The sequence below is a fragment of the Eublepharis macularius genome, chromosome 2 (assembly GCF_028583425.1).
Source record: "Eublepharis macularius isolate TG4126 chromosome 2, MPM_Emac_v1.0, whole genome shotgun sequence".
NCBI classification, from domain to species: domain Eukaryota; kingdom Metazoa; phylum Chordata; class Lepidosauria; order Squamata; family Eublepharidae; genus Eublepharis; species Eublepharis macularius.
The window spans coordinates 181060263-181081808 of NC_072791.1; the positions used below are offsets into that span (position 1 = coordinate 181060263).

At 41.6% G+C, this 21546-nt stretch overlaps 1 protein-coding gene across 3 annotated transcripts in view; it reads right to left on the minus strand.

Moving 5' to 3' along the window:
- Nucleotides 1-14554, minus strand: part of GTDC1 (glycosyltransferase like domain containing 1) — a 273602-nt gene extending 259048 nt beyond the window's left edge. For all 3 annotated transcript variants that reach the window (XM_054971576.1, XM_054971578.1, XM_054971579.1), the window contains exon 1: nt 14505-14554. The gene's annotated coding sequence lies outside the window, so the exon portion shown is untranslated. The remainder of the gene's footprint in view (nt 1-14504) is intronic.
- Between the last annotated feature and the right edge of the window lie 6992 nt (nt 14555-21546).

Sequence of the window (21546 nt, forward strand, 5' to 3'; positions counted from 1 at the left end):
TGTACTGATTATTCATTTTAACAAGTACACAGAAGATAATCCCTCATTAAACCATTTAGACAGGGGGAAATGTATGAACTGTATGCAAGTGCTTAAAAATAGCTAAGTTGTGGAACAAGCACAGTTTTGAAAAAAGAAAAACCTTGATTGCTATTTTGTTTTGTTTTTAATCTCAGGCATTCACAACAAACTGCACAGAAGGACCCTGCGTAAGGTATTATAAAGACAGAAAACCACTAGCTTTAAGGGCTACAACATTGCTTGGATCCAATGCCTGGTAGTTCAGGAAGTCCAAGAAATACACCAGTCACTTCACACTTCAATTAAGATGGAATATACTATCTTTTCTATGGTGGAAACTGGACTATAGAAACTCAAGACTCATGAAGATGGGGCATCTTTTGAAAAGTTCTTTTCAATTTTAAGAAACTGACTATTGAATTCTCAGACCCCAATAGCAGAGGAGAGTCTTACTTTGCAACTAGTGCACAAAACAACTCTTTGATTGAAGTAAATCAATCAAATTCAAACTATCCCTTGACATTATTCTACTAGGGTAAGTGTGAACATTTCAAGAGGAAAAAATTTAAAATTCTTTTAGGAAAATCTGTTTGCAGGCTTACATAGCTAACCGTTCACTCCCTCCCTCATCCAAATTTCTCCTAAACTGTCTCTTTCTTCCAAATGTGGATTATAATAGAATTTTGACCAAAAAAACTGCCCATTTCATTTCCCTGTCTACAGATTATCTACAAGAAAGTGGCATAAAATTATTGGGAAAGTAAATAATATGAAACAATAAAATGTATATTTAATAAAATTAACTATTAAAGACAGCTTAATGTTTTATATCATTTACTAGTACAGGACATAACATTTTAATTCTTAAGCACAATCAGAAGTTCTAAATTTCTAGAAAAATGGTAAAATATTTAGATCTGTAGTCTAATCATATGCATGTTTACTCATAAGTAAATCTCCTCTAGTTCATGGAACTTAATCCCAATTAACTGTGAAATCCTAAACAGTTACTCCAGTCTAGGCCCATTGAAATCAATGAGCTTAGACTGCAGTACCTCTGTTTAGGATTTCACTCTAAGTGTATATAGGACTGTAGCCAGAATTTTAAAATAACCACATATGAAATCTCTTAGGACAGATAAGTATTCTTCAGTAAAAGTTTTGCACTGTGTCTGTTCCAAAGAAAACATATGATTTCTCTATGGAATTAAACACCTTTAGGAACACTGTGATATCAGATCTACCACTCAATCTGATTTAGGTAAAAGATGGAGACCACTAAAGGGGATGATAGCAGCCAGTACCATTTCCCAGCGTATTCTAGAAAATGTACAGAAGATATATTGAACTCAATAAATATTCAATATCTAAATGCATATTGAGCTTAACATTTCTTCTTCTTGGGCAAATTAGTTGCCAAGGGAACTTTACATTTTTACAGGCTGTTTAACAAAGTTTATCTATTCTGTCTGTTGCCCAACAGATATTTCTCATGTAACTACCATCAAGTTGAATAAAATTACCTTTAAAAATTAAAACAAATAGGATTCCTTTAACATTTCATCTTATTATAATTTAAATTTCTTAATTTCAATTTGATTTTTTTCAACAAGTATTATGCATCCAAGTTTAAAATGAAGTCTGAATTTAACACAGATGTGGAAGGCAAGTCTACACTCAAGATGTCTTAAAAGTGACTCTATGACACTCTATCAAACACAGTGGGTTGAATCCCAAGGTCACTACCAGTGGAACTCACTTCCATCAGCTGATTCCTGTGTGCTGCTGCAACACATAAAGTCCCCCAAAATGCTACTTCTGGGCCCAGGGAATCTCAGAAACAGCAGGAAGAGTGTGCAGTGGGAAAGAGGGAATCAACAAAAGTCACAGGCCTTCCTTTCAGATTCAAACCAAAGAGGTAGAATTCTGCTTTTCAATTACAAGAATGAACCCTGCAAAAATACCTAATATTCAAGCTCAAGCATCATAAATATTGATCTTTGTCATGTATACTATATTTATCAGAGTGCAAACTATTGACTACTTAGACTGTCACACAAAAAAGACAGTTACTTCCTGCTTCTTGGAGAAACAGTTCTGCCCAGTAACTGCCAGTCATTCGTCCTGAAAACTCATGGCAGAGTGCCACCCTATGCAGAATCTAAGACCCGCTGACTTCAATGGATTTAGAAGGGTGTAACTCTGTTGAGATTGTACTATTTTCCTTCAAGTAAATGACAATGCCTTTCCATGTTAAGGTAAAGTTAGTCCCCTGTGCAAGCACCGAGTCATTATTGACCCATGGTAGAAAGAGCCTAACAGCCTTAATTTCACAACTGCTCCCTATGCTCTGTTCAAATGTCATAATAAACCACGGTGGGTAAACTGCAGTTTGTTGCACAAATGCACCTTTTTGTCTAGTTACTTCATTGAATTCCCCAAACTTTTTTGCTTTGAAACCAAGTAGATCTTTTACAGCTGCCACTCCCACCCCTCTCTCACAATTTTACCACATCCTCAGTTTTTTTCTCACAAAAATAAAAGTTTGGGAAGAAATACACAGTCATAGTTAGGTGACTCACCCACCTGCTCTCTCTTGGGATGTAAAGGTGAGGAAGGGTTTCAATAAGTGTTCTTCATGGCCAGGAAGAATAGTTGTTGTATGAACTGGTTTTGAACTTAACGTTCTGTGTGGTGCAATTTCTACCATTTTCATTGGCAAACAGAATAAAACGATGTGATCCAGTGAAATATTTTGTCCCACTACTTAAGATTCCCCATCAGGAGGGACTGAAAGCACAGTCCAACTTCGTCAGCCATCACTAGCAAAGAAGGGGTGTACAGAAAGAAGGCTAGAGGGAATAAGAAGAACATTTGATTTATATACCACCCTTCAGGACAACTTAATGCCATACTCAGAGCGGTTTACCAAGTGTGTTATTATTACCCTCATGACAATCACCCTGTGAGATGGGTGGGGCTAAGAGAGCTGTGACTGACCCAAGGTAGCCCAGCTGGCTTCAAGTGGAGGAGTGAAGAATCAAACTCAGTTCTCCAGATTAGAGTCCTGCTGATCTTAACCACTACACCAAACTGGCTCTCCTGAGAAAGTACTGTCAATAGTGGATTATCAATGAAGTGGCTAGGTTTTTCTGCTGGTCTGCACAGCCAGCTCAATAGCTACAAAACTGTTAGGGACATCACTACTGAATGTTCTGGGACTTCTGAATTCAGACATAACTAAAACCACATTTTCGTTAAAAGGCCAAGTGCAAACTGTGGTTTAGAATCCTGGTTTGTCATCCACCATTAAACCACAATTTGTTGGGCAGCCTGCCCTACCAAATATCACATTAGATCAGAATTTTAATTAAACCATGGTTTAGCATTAACATTTGAATGAAACTCCTATTTCTAAGCAGCGAAATTCTACAGTGCAGGGCTGCATGCAAAACGTTTTTGAATTCTACTAGATGGTAATATATTGGATCTATTCAGCTGCAGAATGGTATATTTTAATTTCTGTAAAACAAATAGTATGCGCTATTCTGAAATATGTGAATTAGAAAATTGGAAACTATGTAAACTATTCGCTTAAAATTGATTTTAAAACAAAATCAATTCACTCTGGCTACACTTAGCAAATTATTTTGTCCTTAAGACGGGCTCCTCAGCCTGAAATGCACTGTGATAAAGAATATTTACTTGGTTCAATAAATCTTTGCTAAATGTTGACAGACATCCCAGTATTAAAACATCTGCACCGACACTTATGCTATCATTAATGTAGCATCATAGTTCGCGATACTGTAGAGAAAGGCATAGCCTATCCAAAACATTTCTTTGCTATTACAATGCAAGTATCAACAGACTACTATACATTCTTTCCATACATTATGTATGCTTTAACCTTTCCTCCTTCCCTTTCTTTCAAGCATTCATTAAGAATAAGGCTTCATCAGTTAGCCAGCAAAATCTTATGATCGCACAATGGTTAAATCTGTTAAAATGTCCTAAACAATCTGCTTAAAAGTGTGTCTAGTCCAGTTGTGAGAACACTGAACCTTTTCTGAATTTGTCCATTTTTTTAGTTAAGCATCTAATATAGCCATCTGTTTTATAAGAAGCCAAAAGATTAAATTAAATAAAAAACTAATAGTTTTATGCAGAAGTGAGACTAATTTCTTAAGCATTGCCAGTAACAATAATCAGGGCCATGCAACCCTACAACTATAAATCATATCCAAAAACAAAAGGAATGTATGACAACAGAAGCATTTTCCTTTAAGGGGGAGAAGGGAGGTTAAGTGTAAGATCAAGACAGGAAATTGTTCTTGTTAAACTGAAAGATCATGTAATTGTTTATTTGGGAAAACTCTGATTTACCTTAAACTATGTGCAAGGTTGGAATGAGAAGGTCACTGTGTATTAAATTGCAGTCCAGTAGACAACCAAGGTCAAAGGCAAGTTTTCTGAAAGTTTACATTAGAAAGACCTCGAGCTTTTATATTCACAAAATATGGCTAAGATCTTCCCATGGGGCACCCAACTCTACAGTGTATAAACCATATAAAACAAACAATGCAAGCCAAAGAAAGTGTTAAAGGATATTAATTTAGGATTTTTTACATGTTTGTGGAGTCAAAGCAACAAACCAAGGTTGCTTTAAATCTTCCTACAAAGCCCTCAGTGCAGTCTAACAACAGTATTGGACTTGGGCGAACCACGTTGATGGGCCAAGTTCAGCTACTCACTGGGTGGCCTTGAGCAAATTGCACTCTCAGACACAGTTCTCCTAGGAAAAAATAATGATCTCCTTTATACAAATTGTTAAGAAGATGAAAGGTAAAGTTTGTAAAAGCAGTTCACACAGAGAGAGCAATTCAACGCCCACTTGCATTGGTCCACCCCAACTGACATGTGTTAAGACAAAGCCAAAGAAAACAGAAGACTCCACCTTAACAGATTTGCATCTTGCCTCTTTTAAGTTTATAACTTTGTATGAAATATGTACATTAAATGTTCCACTGTATAATCTGTACTTTCAGGGCAGCAATCAAAAGATGCTGTTTTTTAAGATGGGAAGCGAGCGACTGTTTGGATATTCACACGTTTATTTTTATTTTTCACATCTCATCTGCAGCAATATGTTTAAGGTGTATATTTAAGACATTTACTTTGAGACATATCTGCTGAAGCAACACTAAAAGTTCTGTATCTATTGAAGAAAAGTTGTGTATGATCTCAGATTACAGCTTCTGGAGATCACCAAGTTAAAAACCTAGAGGCCAAATAAAATATTTGATCCTCCTCCCCAATGCTCACCCTCGCAAAACAACCTAATCACAAATTCCTGATAATCCTAAAGATCATGGGGGAGGAGGGTGTAAAAAAAAAGTATACACATTGTATTTGGGGTATATTAACTACCCCAAATTGAATTCCAATATACCTTGAGGTAGCAAAATGTCACCCTAAAAATCTCTGTTGTAACACATCAGTGTTTTGTGCAACATCTAACGCCTATTTCGATCCTCTATCATGATTCATCATTAACATTTTTAGTACTTGCATGGTTATTTTTCTAGCACAAGCACATACCTGTCTCTTGTGGGGCAAATCCATTCCAGCTTAACCCACTCTTACCAATTCTCCACTAGAGTCACCCCCCAGACATGGCCCTCTCAGTTTTGGAGCCCAGTGAATGGAAATACATTTAAAACTAACTAAAGGGCATTTCGAGAAGTGAACTGGCAGAAGGGAAAGGTTAAATCCTATCTGGCCTCGAGCATGGCCAGGGCATTTTCAGTCCTGGCTCCAATCTGGTGGAACTCTGTCAGAGGACACCTGGGCCCGCAAAGATCGTAAATCCTTTTGGCAGGCCTGTAAGACAGAGATGTTCCGCCAGGCATACAGTTGAGGCCAGTCTTTGATCATTTAGGAGCTTCCCTACTGGTCTCCCACCGGGGGGGGGGGGCACGCTATCATCTGCCTCCCTATAAGTGCAGTCACCCGGTCATTATAAACTGTGGCCCCACCCCCTTCTGCTCTGCTGTTTATATTATGATTGGGAAACTGGAGGGAGGCCGCCAAAATAATATTCTATTTATATACCACCCTTCAGGATGACTTAACACCCACTCAGAGCAGTTTACAAAGTATGTCATTATTATCCACACAACAACAAACACCCTGTGAGGTGGGTGGGGCTGAGAGAGCTCTGAAAGAGCTGTGACTGACCCAAGGTCACCCAGCTGACTTCAAGCGGAGGAGTGGGGGAATCAAAACCGGTTCTCCAGATTAGAGTCCTGCACTCTTAACTACTACACCAAACCGTATAAATGTTTGTATTTATGATCCTTTTGGTTAACTGTATTTATATGTTTTATCGTAACCCGCCCTGAGCCTGTTCACGGGGAGGGAGGGCTATAAATTGAATCAATTATTTTTTTAAAATCCAAATTTAATACAAGAAATGATAAAACCGTACAGTACAAACAAGAAAGGGATTAAAACTAAGCCATAAAAGACATTATCAAAACCACTCTTGTCAAATTGTTAAAAACCCAAGAATTACAATAAACAAGCATTTAAACTTTGTTGCATTGGGGGAATTACTTCTTTGGCATTTAAAACATCTAAAATTGGTTTCCATATTTCATCGTATTCAAATAAAGAGACTGCCATATGCAAGTTCCCAAAAAATGGATTATGCATAATCCTGTCCGGGGTCTGGGTCCCAGCCCCCAGACTTGGTAGGAGGGAACAGCAGGTCAGCCAGGCTGACGGGCAAACAGAGGGGGCAGCCAGCAGCCAGCAGGTCAACTGGTCAGCCTACCCATCAAATATTGCTCCCAGATTTTCTGATACCATTTTTTTAGCAATGGGCCTTTGAGGGATTTCCAATTCCCAGCAATGACCAGACGAGCAGAGGCAACTAATATCGAGACAAGAGATCCGGTATTCCTATCTAACACAGAGTTGGGCCAAAATCCAATAGGAAAAATTCTGGGGAGTATGGCAATGAAAGACCCATCATGTTGAATATCTCTTTGTGAACCACTCTCCAAAATTCCTGAACATAGTGGCATTCCCACCGCATATGTAGGGTCGTGCCTTCCTGTTTGCAAGATCTCCAACACAGAGGGCTCAACAACCTGTTCATCTGATTCAATTTATGTGGTGTTAAATACCAATTGGACAGCAGCTTGTAAAATTGGAGTTTAATATTCCAACTACTAGATTTGTTGGAAGGGGAATTCCATATATGTTTCCAATCAGATTCCGAGATAACCCGTTTTAAAGAATCAGACCATTTTTTTTGGTATGGCAGAGGGTCTTTATGTATCACCCTTAATAATAATTTGTAAAGGGTTGAAATCGTACCCTGTTTACCATCTTCCCCATTCCAAATCATTTCCTCAAAAGGAGAACTGAATCAATAAATAATAATCAATCTCCTCTATTTATTCTCCCCTGCAAAAACCCCTTGACCTCCCAACCATGCTTTATGATGCTGAGAAATCCATGTTTCCTTGTAATGTCTCATTTAAACATCACACTCTCACTCTGGGTAAATTTTAAAGTTAGGGTATAGGAACTTCCTGTGTTACTTATCGCACTATTAATCCTATTTACAGACAGCAAGATTATTTTACAACCATATCCATATGAAATAACTCAAACCAGGCTGCAGCACTAGATTCATAAGTATATCTAATTTTGCATATATCTAATTAAGATATTCACTAGATAAAATTAAACAAAAAATTTCATGAGCCAGGTTTTTAAAATCAGACCAAATCTCTACTGCATTTCGGAACTGTCCTGACTTGGATAGCCCACGCTAACCTGATCTCATCAGAACTCGGAAGCTAAGCAGGGTCAGCCCTGATTAGTACTTGGATTGAGAGCCCACCAAGAAAGTCTAGGGTTGCTATGCAGAGAAAACCAAGGCAAACCACCTATGTCTTTTGCCTTGAAAATCTTACAAGATTGCCATAAGTCAGCGGCAACTTGATGGCAAAAATAAAATAAAATTCAGAACTAAATTTCCAAAACTGCCTAGCTGTTATCTGTTACAATAGACAACTGCTAAAACCTGCTGTGTCTCATAAGGGCTCCAATTCACATGAATCCAATCAATCTATTATACTTTCCCTCATTCTTCATCCATGGAGCTCAAGGCAGCATTAATTCTCTCTACTCTCCCATGGTTTACTCACATCCCAGAGAGGTAGGTTAAGATGACCCAAGATTACTCATAGTGCCATCCTAAAAACAGTTACCGCCTTCTAAGTCTATTGAAGTGAATAGGTTTTGAAGGGTATAACTCTACTTAGGATATGCCAGTGTGCTTCATTTGAACCCAAGTCCATCCAGTCAAGAAGTTTAACCACTACATTACATTGGCATTCAGTAATAGGGGTTTGCAATTTGGCTCCAGGAACCAGCAAAAAAAAAAAAGTTGGATTTATGCCAATTTGGCATAATCTAGTTTTGCCGGTTCCTCAGGTCAAATCTCCAAATCCAATCAGGGAGATGAACTCTGTGGGGCGAGATTATCTGGCTACAGCAGGGAGCTGGAGGTAGCTGCCACAGGCAGCGGGCAGCCACAGCAAGTGAGGGGCAGTGGCATGGAGCCAAGCTCCACGTTGCAGGGCAGAGACAGTAGGCAGAGTGGATTCCCATCCCATTCTGCCCCTTCTCCTTGAGCTCCAAAAGAGCCCCTTCAAGCCGCCACTAGCAGCTGCCTTTTAAACTTCATGTCTTGACAAGTATCAGACCCCACCCCCACCCCTTGCTTAGAGATTCCCAATACAATTCTCTGGTTCAACACTGGGATTCACTAAGCTTCCAAGGGAGTAATGTTGAACCAGAGAATGTCAAGCAAGCAAGAATCACAAGGGGAGGGAAGGTTAGCCCAGGGACCAGTCCTGAAATCTGGAGGGTCTTTAGGGGACAGTGAGTAGGTTCCTTCCAAATTGGTACTGCTCCTTTAAAAATGCCCCCCAGCCCCCTGGACATTATTCCCCATAGGGAATAACAGCCAGTTAAATCTGGGTTTCTCTAATCCAGATCAGAGAATCTGACCCAGATTTCAGGAGTCCCAGATTTTTTTGTTTTTATGAAATCCGTATCTTTTTTTTTTATGCACACCACTATTTGGTAATTTAAAGATGCTTCAAAACGGTCACAAGTTCCAGCATTTCTACCTTGCCATTCACTAACAGGTTTTGAGAAGGTATCTACAAGTGGGTAAAAAAAGCTCAACTATTCTGAAAATGCAGTCATGGCTGTGGACAGCTCTTTTGGGTGGAGGTGGGGAAGAGATGGGTGGCTGGGTGTTGATCTATCTCCCATGTGTTATAAATATGTGAAAGCACAAACAGAAACAAGTTTCAGTTATTTTTATTAGCAAACAATCACAATCCAAAATTAATGTTATTTTGAACTCCCTTCTCAACAGATGCAGCAGCAACAAAACCGTAAGGAAATCATCTTGAGTGGTATGCTTGGGCATGGACTTGCACAAAGAAATCACAGCAAAATGCCTCGCTCAGATGTCCTCTGGAGAGAAAATAGTGCAGAACCAGCATGCAATACATCTGACACTGAGCTGCTAGCATAAGACACACGAAGACAAGGTATCAACCTAAGAACTGTATTTCACTGCAGACCTTCCAAGATGTATTAACTTCACCCCGCCTGTTCCCATTGGTGACTTACTAATGGGCTGGATCCACCAGAGCATCTCCACAGACTGCAGTATTTATTCCTGCAGAGCATGTCTTTTGCACTTCAGCCTCCCACAGCAGCCCCAAATACCCATCAACTCTCTTCCCAATGGTCTGGAGCAGCATTTGCGAGGGTAGAAAGAATTTGGAGATGCACTGGGGGGGGGGGGGAAGAGTTAACACTTTATGGGTGGAAATACTTCCATCCTCAGAAATGCTTAGGTGGATCCAAACCATTATATGGATTTTTATACGGCTCTCAAGGGTGAGCCTCTATATCCCACTCAGGAGGTGGGAGGGGTGTTGCAAAGAAGGGAGTCAGGTTGCAAAAGAACAATGGTACAATGCAGCTTGATTGTAACACTGCACCTTTGCATCATTCTTTGCAACATCCCTTCTACCTCCTGATTGGGACAGAGAGGCTCAGGAATCTCCATTTCTACTTGTATCTGAAGGGAACTTTGGCAACAAACAACATTTGATTTATATACCACCCTTCAGGACAACTTAATGCCCACAACAATCACCCTGCGAGGTGGATGGGGCTGAGAGAACTCCGAGAAGCTGTGACTAATCCAGTGTCACTCAGCTGACTTCAAGCAAAGGAGTAGGGAATCAAACTTGGTTCTCCAGATTAGAGCCCTGCCGCTCTTAACCACTACACCAATCTGTCTCTGTAAAGCTTGTACCCTGAACATCTTACTGGTATTTAAGTTGTCACTGGACTTAAATTGTGCCATTCTACTGCAGACCAACATGGCTACCCACCTGAAAATAATATTGAACTGTAACTCTTGCCACAATCCAATTCTTAGCATTAGATAACGGTGTCATACATTTTATGCAAATTATTCTTAAACTATACTGAACAGAAATGGAAGGTTTCTAAGCAGAGATATCTCTACAGTGTTGTTGGGTATAAATTACAAGAGTATTATTAAAAAATACTTTAAACACAAAAGGCAGGGGGGAAAGAGTCAGAACCAAATTTGTCCAACTTGTACAAAACAAAAATAATGCCTACAGTACTGACAGAAATTTCTGACTGAATCACAAATTGAGAGGTACCCAAAATTCATGATTGATATTTTACATCTGAATTTGTTCACATTATGCTTTTAGAAACTAAGATTATACTGACTTGAAAATATAGCTTCTCTCCATCACAGAGCATTTTCTCAAGCCTAAACTTCTAAGGGAAAAAATGTACATTAGAAGCGAAAAGGAAAAAATTGGGGAAAATTCATTCTACTCCACATCTTGAAAGCTCTAATTAAAATTCAATATTGCACTTTACATATGGGTTCTTATATGAAACTCCTGTCATGGCTAAGGCTTAAGGTTAACCAGGTTAATAGAGTCCAATAAAACAGCTCTATTGAATTATACCAAGCCACTGTAATACACTAGACTGCAATCTGCTTCTCCTTTATTCCTGACCAGTGTGCACTGAGATTTAAGCCAACAATATGTGGTTAGCATCCAAGAACTATTTATGTGTAGGATAGAAACTTCCAAACGCCACCCCTCTTCCCTTGAAGAAAGTGCATATATTTACACCTCAAATATTTCCCTCCAGTCTGCTATTCCCATTGTCACAGTGCTATGTGTTAACAGATCTGTGCACATTTGCCAAGTATCACTCAGTTGAAACAGAGACACTCCCCTCAATATGGATTCATTTTAAGAGGGGTTTTTTTCTTTTAGTATCAGCCTCCAATCCATGAAGGATTTTATTAACACCCTTTAACCCAAAAGCTTCATCGTTCTTTATTATTTTAAGCTACGTTCAGTTACATTGTAAGATAAACACACACCACGCTTACATGGAGACAAAATGAGAGTTCTGCTGTAATTGGTGCAGTTATTATACACGCCTTTAATATCGTATCTGCAATATAACTACTGCTGTATTTTTCAACCATGGCTGGGGCCTCAACATTGAGTAAGCATGATGTATAATAATTTCAAGTATCAGTAACAGACCTATTTTACTATAACATTCTCTCTTTCCTTTTCCTCACATGACTGAATTAAACGTATGGTTGATCCTCACATTACTTCTGATGTGGAAAGTTTTACCTGTACCAAGGTGGAAAAAAAGACGCAAAAGAGCCGTATCTGCTTTCCAAATATGTAGCTTGGAAGCACTCCTTCCATAATTTTACAATATGCTTAGCTTAACTTACAAGTTTGTTTCCATATCGGAAGAAGTAACATGAGAACCAATCTGTTCTGCATAATGGATTCTCTGGGATTTATTTCTCAAAAGTTTCCTGATCTTTTTTTTTTAAAGAAAAAACAGTCTACAGCATTGCTAGTTCAACAAGTTCAACCCCTCTGGGTAGTTCTCAGATTTATCACTATTCTCAGAAAGACATTACAAATGTAATGATCAGTCCCTTTTCAGATCTACAGGTCTTTTTTGCACCCAGCATGAAGGTAGATTTTTCCATAAGATATGCGATGGCGTAATGTTTCAAAGGTAATTCATAGTTTCATTTTTTTTAATCGGTACAAAAATACCAGAACTAGCTCCGAAGACTGCATCGCATGAATATTCTTTCATGCATGACTCCTAAGTTTATAAAGAGTCTTTTTCAAAAGTAACACATGAAGCAGTATCAAAAGCATGGGTATTTGAAACTAAAATGGTATCTTGCAATTGTGAACACAATGGATCTAGGAATTTGGTATTTTGCTAGATGAGGCTGTGAGCTTTCAAGGCAAGTTGTACAGAATAATGGACTCCCAAAGTAACTAAACGCTCACCAACTTGCGAACTAACCATAAAAGTGCCAAATCCTGGCCTCTGGTCCATCTTCGTATACAAACACATTCCATTATGTTGTGGAAATTGCCCCCACCCCCACCCTCATAATGAAACAAATTTGTAAAGCTGCATATACCATCAACAGCTCAAGTTTCTCAACACAAGCTAATTATCAAGGGTTCTAGCCACTACCTCCCTACTAGAAAGCAAGGAAACATGACAATGAAGCCTGGATTCTAACTCTTCTTTGCAGTTATATTCCCTCTTAATACACTGTAGAGTTGAACCTCTAGTGTGGATAGCATTTCTTTAATGCTAGACACTTTTTGGCTCATTTAAAGACATTGGTCTTGCAGCTGCCGAGGCATCTATGCCAGAAAAACATGTTTCTCAGCCTCCACTATATAAAGGGGTGCTGTCCAAGATAAAATAAGGTTTTGGATACAAGTTGGAGTGTTTAGATATCGTAATGTACTTCTCTGATAGAGCCTGAATGCCCCTGTAGTATGTCTATGGAAGCCATGACACAAGAGTGACAGGGGGAGGGCTGGGGCGCTGATTCCCACATGTAGGCAAATAATGTGCCAAAATCCTGAGGTGGAGGATCATATTTTGGACTGTTCCCTGCAAATACCTATATAGCAAAGGAGCTAGAATCTTCTAAGTTGCTGTGCTAATTTTCTTATATGCAGAGTTGCTTAAGGGATACTCCAAAATGGGAATCTGACACCTGGAGTGTGGGGGCAAAGTCCACTATATGACCTGATTGTTTTCCCTGTGTGAACAAGGCCTAAATACCTCACAAGTCAGCACACCCACCTCCTTTCCTTGGGTCAGCTGTGAGAGTTTGCTAACTCTTGGAAGGCCTAAATGGTAGAGGTCAGAGGATTCAAGGGATGAAGCTCCTGTGTCTCCATGGGCAGAGCCAAAGTTGCAGACCAGAGCCAACAGAAAACAGTAATTCATCCAAGGTGCTCAGGTCTCTCTCCATTTGGTTGAGGATATCAGGAGGGAAAGGAGCAAAACGCTGCAGTGTTTACAGAAGCTGCTTCTGGGGCACAGAGAAGCTTGGGCTGAAAATGAAAGCTAAAATAATCTAAAAGCCTAGTATCATAAAAGTCTTAAAGGCACAATACAGCGAATTCTTTTGTCCAAATAGGCAAATTAAACCGGACTCTTACTTCATTATATGGGGCAAAAACTTCATCTGGCAACAAGCCAGATAAGGGGGAAACAGTCTTGCCAGTGGAAAACCAGGCGGTGGGCAAACCTAAGCCTAGACGTTTGATAATCCACCCACTCCCCTGTTCGCCCATTTCTGAAGCCTACCAGTAAGTCACACCCTATGAACCTACGAACACTTTCGCTTTAAAATTCTGAGGGGGGAAAGGCACGCTGTACATGCTCAAGAGCGTTCTTCTTCATTATCCTTTCACACAGCCCAGCAATGAAAATAGTCGGCGGGGGCGCCCCTTCCTTCTCGTGAGGAGCATCACAAAGGAGGCGGTTGCGTGGCGCTGCCGTGACCCGCGAAGCCACGGCCGGGACTGCTGAGGAAAGAAGGGGAGGCGACCCGGCGGAGCCTCCCCCCGCCCGAGCTTGTGTCTGAGGACGGGGCCTTGCAGAGGCGTCTCCCGGAAGGACCTTCGTCCCCATCCCCAGAGCCACGCACTGGGCCGCGGCGTCCCCTCCAGACGCCCACCCAGAGCGCCAGGCCGGCGGGGAGGGAGCGGGCGCATTAGGCAGCCCACCTTCCTCGCACGCCGGCCGAACGCTCTGCGCAGCTCCCGGGCTGGCTGGGCCGGGCCTGCTCTGCGCGCTGCCTTTCTCGCCTCTTCCCCAGCCGGCTCGCTCAACCTCCGACGCCGAGCTGGCAAGGAGAGCGCGCCCTGCGTCCCCGCGCACTGAGCCTTCCCGCCCAGCTTGGCTCTTTGGACGGCCCTGGCGCCTTACCCCACCCAGAGGGGACTCACCTCCTCGTTCACGGTCCCTCCTGCAGGCCGTCAGGAGCGGCGCGCTGCCGGCCCAGCTCCTCCTCCTCCTCCTCCTCCGCCCATCCGCGGAAGGAAGAGCTGTCGCTGGGACTGATTCCCTCCTTGCCAGCGCCGCGGCAGGTTGGCTCAAGCCTTCGGGAAGGTGGGCTAAGCGCTTCCCTGCTTGCGCCTCTCTTTCTTCCACCCCCCCCCCCGAAGCTAACTAGATCCCCCAAACCAACTGACTTCAAAGTAGGCCCCATGGCTCTCATTGAGGTGAATTCCCAAGGCATTTTAGGAGGGCGTCGGGGTGGGAGGAAGCGCTGCGTAATTTGAACACCAGCGCAGCGTTATGGATCTGATGGGAAGGTGGTTCCCGTTTCTCTCGGCTCCGTCTGCACGATCACAACCGCTGATCGTTTGTGGAGGAGCGACGGGACGTGTGCCGCCCCCCCCCCCGAACGTAAATGCACGATCGCTGCGTGTTCACGAAACTCTTGGTTCTGACAAACTCCCTAGCGCAGATTAGAAAAAAAACTGCTTTGCAACTGCTTGGATGGTGTGCGCCAGTGCGTTGGCTGGTAACTATCCAGCTATGCAGTCAGGAGAGAGGACATCCCCTTAAGTTTATTTATAGGGCAGTCTTTTCCCCCATCTCCCCCTCAGACAACCTAGATATAACAGCAAAAGCTGTGTGATGTACATTTGACTGAGAGCCACCACAATAGCAGAACAGTGTGCAAGCTTGATTTCTCCTGGCCCCTTCCTCAGGCTGGGTGTTCACAAACACAAACGGGTGGGTGGGAAAAATTACTACTAGGCCATGACCTTAAGATCAAAGTCTGGAAGGGCTTTCCTGCTCCAATCGCATGCTATTTTGTATTATTTTGATGGGGCTTAATAAAAGAGACTGCTCAACTTTTGTTTTTGGATTTTGCTATGGCCTTGAATCTTTTGTAGATGTAACAGATATCTGATAAGGACCACTTCACCCTGTTACCTTCTGTAAAAATGAAATCCTTATAGTCTGGTTCTGTGCATTCTGACTCAGAAATATATTCTATGGAGTTCAGTAGCGTTTATTTCCAAATACGCGTGTCCAAAATTGCAGCCTCCCAGTGCAATCCAAAACAAAGTTACACGCTTCTAAACCAGGAGGGCATTCTTAAAGTTTGAAACATACACATAAGACATTCCATACAGTAGCACCAATTCAGCAGCAGCAGAGTGCTATTCCCCACAGTACCCAGAATGGCTATGAGGACAGTATAATGCAGACAGGGTTGCCTGTTTGTTGGGAAGGTGGCGCACAGTTCTTTACAATTTTTTAAAAATGTACAGAATGATGTGACAGTAATAAGTAGTCTTCCTGGTGTTTATATGAGTGCTGTAGAGTAGGGGAATGAACTAATTGTCTGCTCTGTCATAGATGCTTGGTGACACTGGGCCAGTCATACACTTTCAACCTAACCTGCCTTAGCAGGTTGTAAGGATAAATGGAGGAGAAAAGAATGAAGTTAACCACTTTGGGTCCCGCTGGGGAGAAAAGCAGGGTACAACAGAAGTAAATAAATAAGTAGAACTGACATGATAAGAGTTGATTGTATTGATGGCTGCTATTCAGGGCTTTTTTTCAGTGGGGATGTGGTGGAATGGAGTTCCAGCACTTCTTGAAAATGGTCACATGGCTGGTGGCCCCACCCCGGCCATATGACCATTGTTGCCAAGGGCGATTTAAACTTTACCCCCCCTTGTTCCAGCTGACCCAAAGTGATGTCATTGTGTGGTCCTGAGTTCTACCATTGAGTTCCACCACCTCATTTCCCAGAAAAAAAGCCCTGCTGCTAGTAATGATGCATACGATATCCCATCTCTGCACCTACTGGTTCACGAGCACCCAGACAGTTATAAAAACAACGTATGCAATAGCAAGCACCAGCTTTTCATTTTTCCACCCCAAAGTGCTTTTATGAGTCCTGGAACCCACATGTCCCCCATGTCAACAGTTTGAATGACCCACTCATTGAAATGTTTTGCTGAAATTATCCCTCCAGCATGAGGAAATGGGTTCTTGCCCATGGAAGTTCATGCCATACCACATTCTTTAATGTGTCGTAGAACCATTCGTTAATTGCAAGAACAGTAAATCTTTGTACAATGGAAGTGGGATATTGGCATTTGGAATCTCATGTTTTCCTTTCAGCCATACCAAATTATTTCTGGAATTGCTGTTTCCACAGAGCCTTTTTTGTTGAGGGAAAATGTTTCGGGGGGGGGGGGAAGTATTTACATATATGGATGTAACATAATTATTAAATCTCCCAAACTATTTTTCTTCCTTTAATTTTGGGAAGAATAGCTTGTTTTAAAATTATTTCTCATATTTATGTGCCTCAGTGTTTCAGAAGAAGAACTTCCAAAATATCACAAGATCTATGGATACCATTTTTTAAATAATTGGAAGCAAGAAGTACTCAAAAATTGTATACAAACAATAATACTTCGTATTCGTCGTGTGACCTTTAGCAACTAGTCAAAGCTAAAAACCTTTAGATTTCTAGTGTGCCATTTAACCTATTGGCAAGTCATACCAGAGAATGTCTGGTACGCATTTGTATCATTCAAATCAAGGAGAGAAATTTATATAACTGGTCTTCAAGTGCCATTAATTTGATATGGATGTGCCTGCTGAATAAAGTCTGCAAGGTGCTGAACAGCACCCTTCTGGCCATTTGCTCCTCAAGATAATCCTGCTAGTCAACCAAGTAAAGACATTTTTATAAAGTGTAGCAGTGATAAACAGAAGGCTGGCAAATTTTCAAAATTCCAATAAAATACATGTTAAAAGTCCTTGGACTTGTTTTTCAGTTGGTTCCCGCGCGCCCCTGCCCCATCTCCCGACATTTCAATGTATTTTATTTTGCATTTGAGGTACGTTCTGCCTGAATTTGATAGGTAGAATAGCTCCTGTGAAAAAAAATCAGCTTCGGGAGTTGGGGTGAGAACCGTTTGCGGCCATAAGCATTGACTGGGGGCCTAAGGATACAATACCATTTTCTAATTGGCCATCAGGCTGTGGACACATATTGTAACAGTTTCTTTAGAATATTTTTTTTTACTTCTCATGTTAATTTGCATACCAATGAAATTTAAAAAATAGGCACTTCCTGCAAGTAATTAGTCAGAGCCCTGGATTTAAAGAAAGTATAGCAGAGGGATGGTACCAAGGAAGCTGCAGAAAGGAGTCACTCCTCTTGCACTCAGAAAGTGCTTTTGATTTAGAGTTTGAGGCTGGCAACATTTTTACTGCTATGTGACAGGGATTAACCATTTTCCTGGTCTAAGAAATTTCCCTCTAATGAGTTCTTTCATTATTTTTCACCCATGGCAAATCACCGGATCTGTCCGAGATCCAGCCACACTGCTGTGGAGGTGGGTTTTAACGTCTCCCCTAAAGAGCAACAGTAGCAGGGGATGGTGAGACAAACTCAAGTACAGAGCCCAACTGTGTCTTAGCCTATTGCAATTTGTTTAGCATTAAAGTCACATCAAAGCACTGAGGCTTGGCTCCAGAGGCAAGGATCATGTCAAGACTTGTACTGCTTCTCTGGCTTTTGGTGGTTCCTTGTCTGCCATGTTCTTACGGCTTGCTATTGGATGGTCTGCTCTGATGTCATAGCAGGGCCTTCACTGGCTAGAGAACGATGGTCGCTCTGGATGCTCTTGGTTTAGCTACTCTGATATACAGATTCTTCCCTCTCAAGATCACCGAGTATATTTAGGAACCTACTGGAGGCCTAAGAATCTGGATTCAAATGTCAACAGGCATAGTCTGTGAAAGGTATAAAACACTTCAGGGATAATCTGCTCCCACATCCCAAATCTTTACTATCTCAAGAACAGACAATTAGCTATGACACCTTTGCAAAGTTTTTTTTTTTTGCTGATAAAATAGCACAAGTACTCTCTGATCTGGATGCCAGCTGTAATATACGCAAGGCAGAAGAAAAATTTAATCCATCATCTGGTCTGCTACTGAACCATTTTGACCCAGTTACAGTGATGAATGTTGACAAGATCCTGACATCCGTGAAGGCCACTGCTTAAACACTGGTTTGTTGCCTATCCTTGTTGCAAAAATCTTGCAAAGACCCTATAAAGGAGCCCTTGATGTCTGTCATAAATGTCACTAACTCAGTGCTCCTTCCCTCAGCCACTCCAAGAGGCAGTGATCTACCCGCTACTTAAAAACCAGCCTTTGGCAAAAATTATTCAGCCAATTATTGTCCAGTCTCTAATCAGCCCTTTCTGAGCAAAGTGATAGAGAAAGCCTTAGCTGATCAACTCCAGGTCTTCTTAGATAACGCTTGTACTCTGGATCCTTTTCAATCTGGTTTTAGGCTGGGTTATGGTACAAAGATGGCTCTACAGGTCTGGCAGCTTTAGGTGATGGCCTCTGCCAGAATATAGACAATAATAATAATATTCAATTTATATACCGCCCTTCAGGACAACTTAACACCCACTCAGAGCAGTTTACAAAGTATGTTGTTATTATCCTCACAACAATCACCCTGTGAGGTGGGTGGGGCTGACAGTACTCCGGAGAGCTGTGACTGACCCAAGGCTATGCATCTTTGTTGACTCCTCTTGGCTCTTATCTGTAGCCTTTGATACGGTAGACCGTGCCATCCTGTTGAGGCACTAGGAGGCAGAAGCAGGTATCAAGGGATGTGCCTTGGACTGATTTAATTTTTTCCTCATGAAATACACTCAGAAGGTTACTGTTGGAGACCAGTTATCTTCAGTGCGGGAATTACCTTGCGGGGTTTCAAAAGGAGCAATCTTATCCCCCATGTTATTTAACCAATATGTAAAGCCTTTAGGATAAATCATTTGTAGCTATGGAACTGGATACCATCAATATGCAAGTGATACCCAGCTCTATATCTCACTATCCAAATCCCTTGTGATGCAGTAGAGGCCCTGAATTGCTGTTGGACAGCTGTGGTCAAATGGCTGAAAGAAATTGAAATAAAAAAAAGAAACAAACTGAAATCAAACTCAAGACGAAAGTGATGCTGGTTGTGAAGGCAGAGCTCTTGAAGGGCATTGTACTTCCCACTTTTGATTGGAAGTTGACCCTGGCTGACTCAGTTAAAAGCCTAGGAGTTATTCTGGATCCAGCTCTGCTGCAAGTAAATGCAACTGCAAAAAAGGCTTTCTCCCAACTCAGATTAGCCTGAAGATGCCCCCCTCCCTTGACACAGATCTAGCCACCTGGATCCATGCCACAGTAACTTCAAGGCTAGACTACTGTAATGCACTCTATATAGGTCTCCCTTTGAAGTCAACGTAGAGACTTCAGCTGGCGTAGAATGCTCATTTTCTATCAGGAGCTAGGTGGAGCATGCTTATTACTCCTATTCTGCAATCACACCACTGGTTACCCGTCAGTATCTGGGCTCCATCAAGGTGTTGACTATTACATACAAAGCCTTTCATGCCCTTGGCCCCTCATATCTGCAGGATAGCATCTCTCCCCTATGCTTCACCATGGCAGCTTCACTTATATAAATAGACTTTCTGCATTGTCGAAGGCTTTCACGGCCGGAGAACGATGGTTGTTGTGGGTTTTCCGGGCTGTATTGCCGTGGTCTTGGCATTGTAGTTGTTAGACTGCACAGGGAAGCCATTGAAATTCACAAGCATAAGCAAAACTTCAACAGGAAAGAAGAAACCTTAAGAATGAACAGAGCATGGTTTCCAGTTCTGAAAAACACCAGGCTAACAAAACATTCTATCCCCGACAATAGCCCTGCAGAGAAGATTAGCACATCAAGTACCAATCCATATGCAAAAGAACCTTCTCAGGATACAGTGAAGCCTCCCGCCATTAGCATTCCACACCCTGGGAAACTCTTACAGGATGACTCAGCTCAACCCCACCCCTCCTGAGTAGATACAAATGACCTACATCTTTTCCACACTATGACACTGAGAGATCTCTGTCTTTTGGTGCTACACCACTGAAGATGCCAACCACAGCTGCTGGCGAAACGTCAGGAACTACAATGCCAAGACCACGGCAATACAGCCCGGAAAACCCACAACAACCATAGACTTTCTGCAGTTGGGCAAAATCTGCCACTGCCTGTAAATGTACTTTCTCTGTGGTATCCCCTGCCTTATGGAATGGCCTGCCTGAGTAAGTCAGGAAAGTTCCCACTGGCTTTCTGCAAACTATGCAAAAATGAATTATTCTGGAGGGGTTTTTACTCAGATGATGGGGCTGTGCTGTAAGAAATGGCTCAGAGGGATGCCTCGGTAAAGGAACAGGGACTGTAAACTCTCTTACTGTGTGCTGTGTTGATGTAAATATGCTCCTACTCTATAGTTTCCACAAAGTTAAAGATGTCAAGTTTAATTATTTAGGTTTTGTTTCAGTAATGTTTCTTCTCTATGTTTGGATTTAAGATGTTTTTTTTTTCAAATTTCTACAACCCATACATTGTATTTGTACATTGAATGTCTTAGGTGTTCATCTTATTGACTTGCACTGTGCAATCTGCTTTGGGTCTCAGAAAGGTAGACTATGAATGAAAGAATGAATGAATGAATGTTCCTGCTAACGAGTGAATGGTATTTGTAATGTTTTAATTGGCCTGGAGTCTGCTGTTTCATTTGTGAGCCATCCCAAACCCTACCTCTGAATGGTTAAGGATGGAGATTGTCCTGCGCCGGTGTATCTTGAAGATATGCTGGTGTAAGTGGGAGATATATGGGCACATCTGGAGACATACCGGCACAAAGCACAGCATCCTAAACCTCAGTCTGTGTCCTGGTCATGGGGCTGGTGTAATAATTCTCCAGTGATAACTCTGGCATAACTCCATCCAACAGATGAAGAGTGACAATAGCAGTGCCATTTTTGCACCATGGTGCAGCTTAGGATACTGACTTGTTTGCAGCCAATCACCATTATTAGATGCAATATATAAACCACAAGCAGGACCCCAAGCTTAGATAACAGGGCACACAG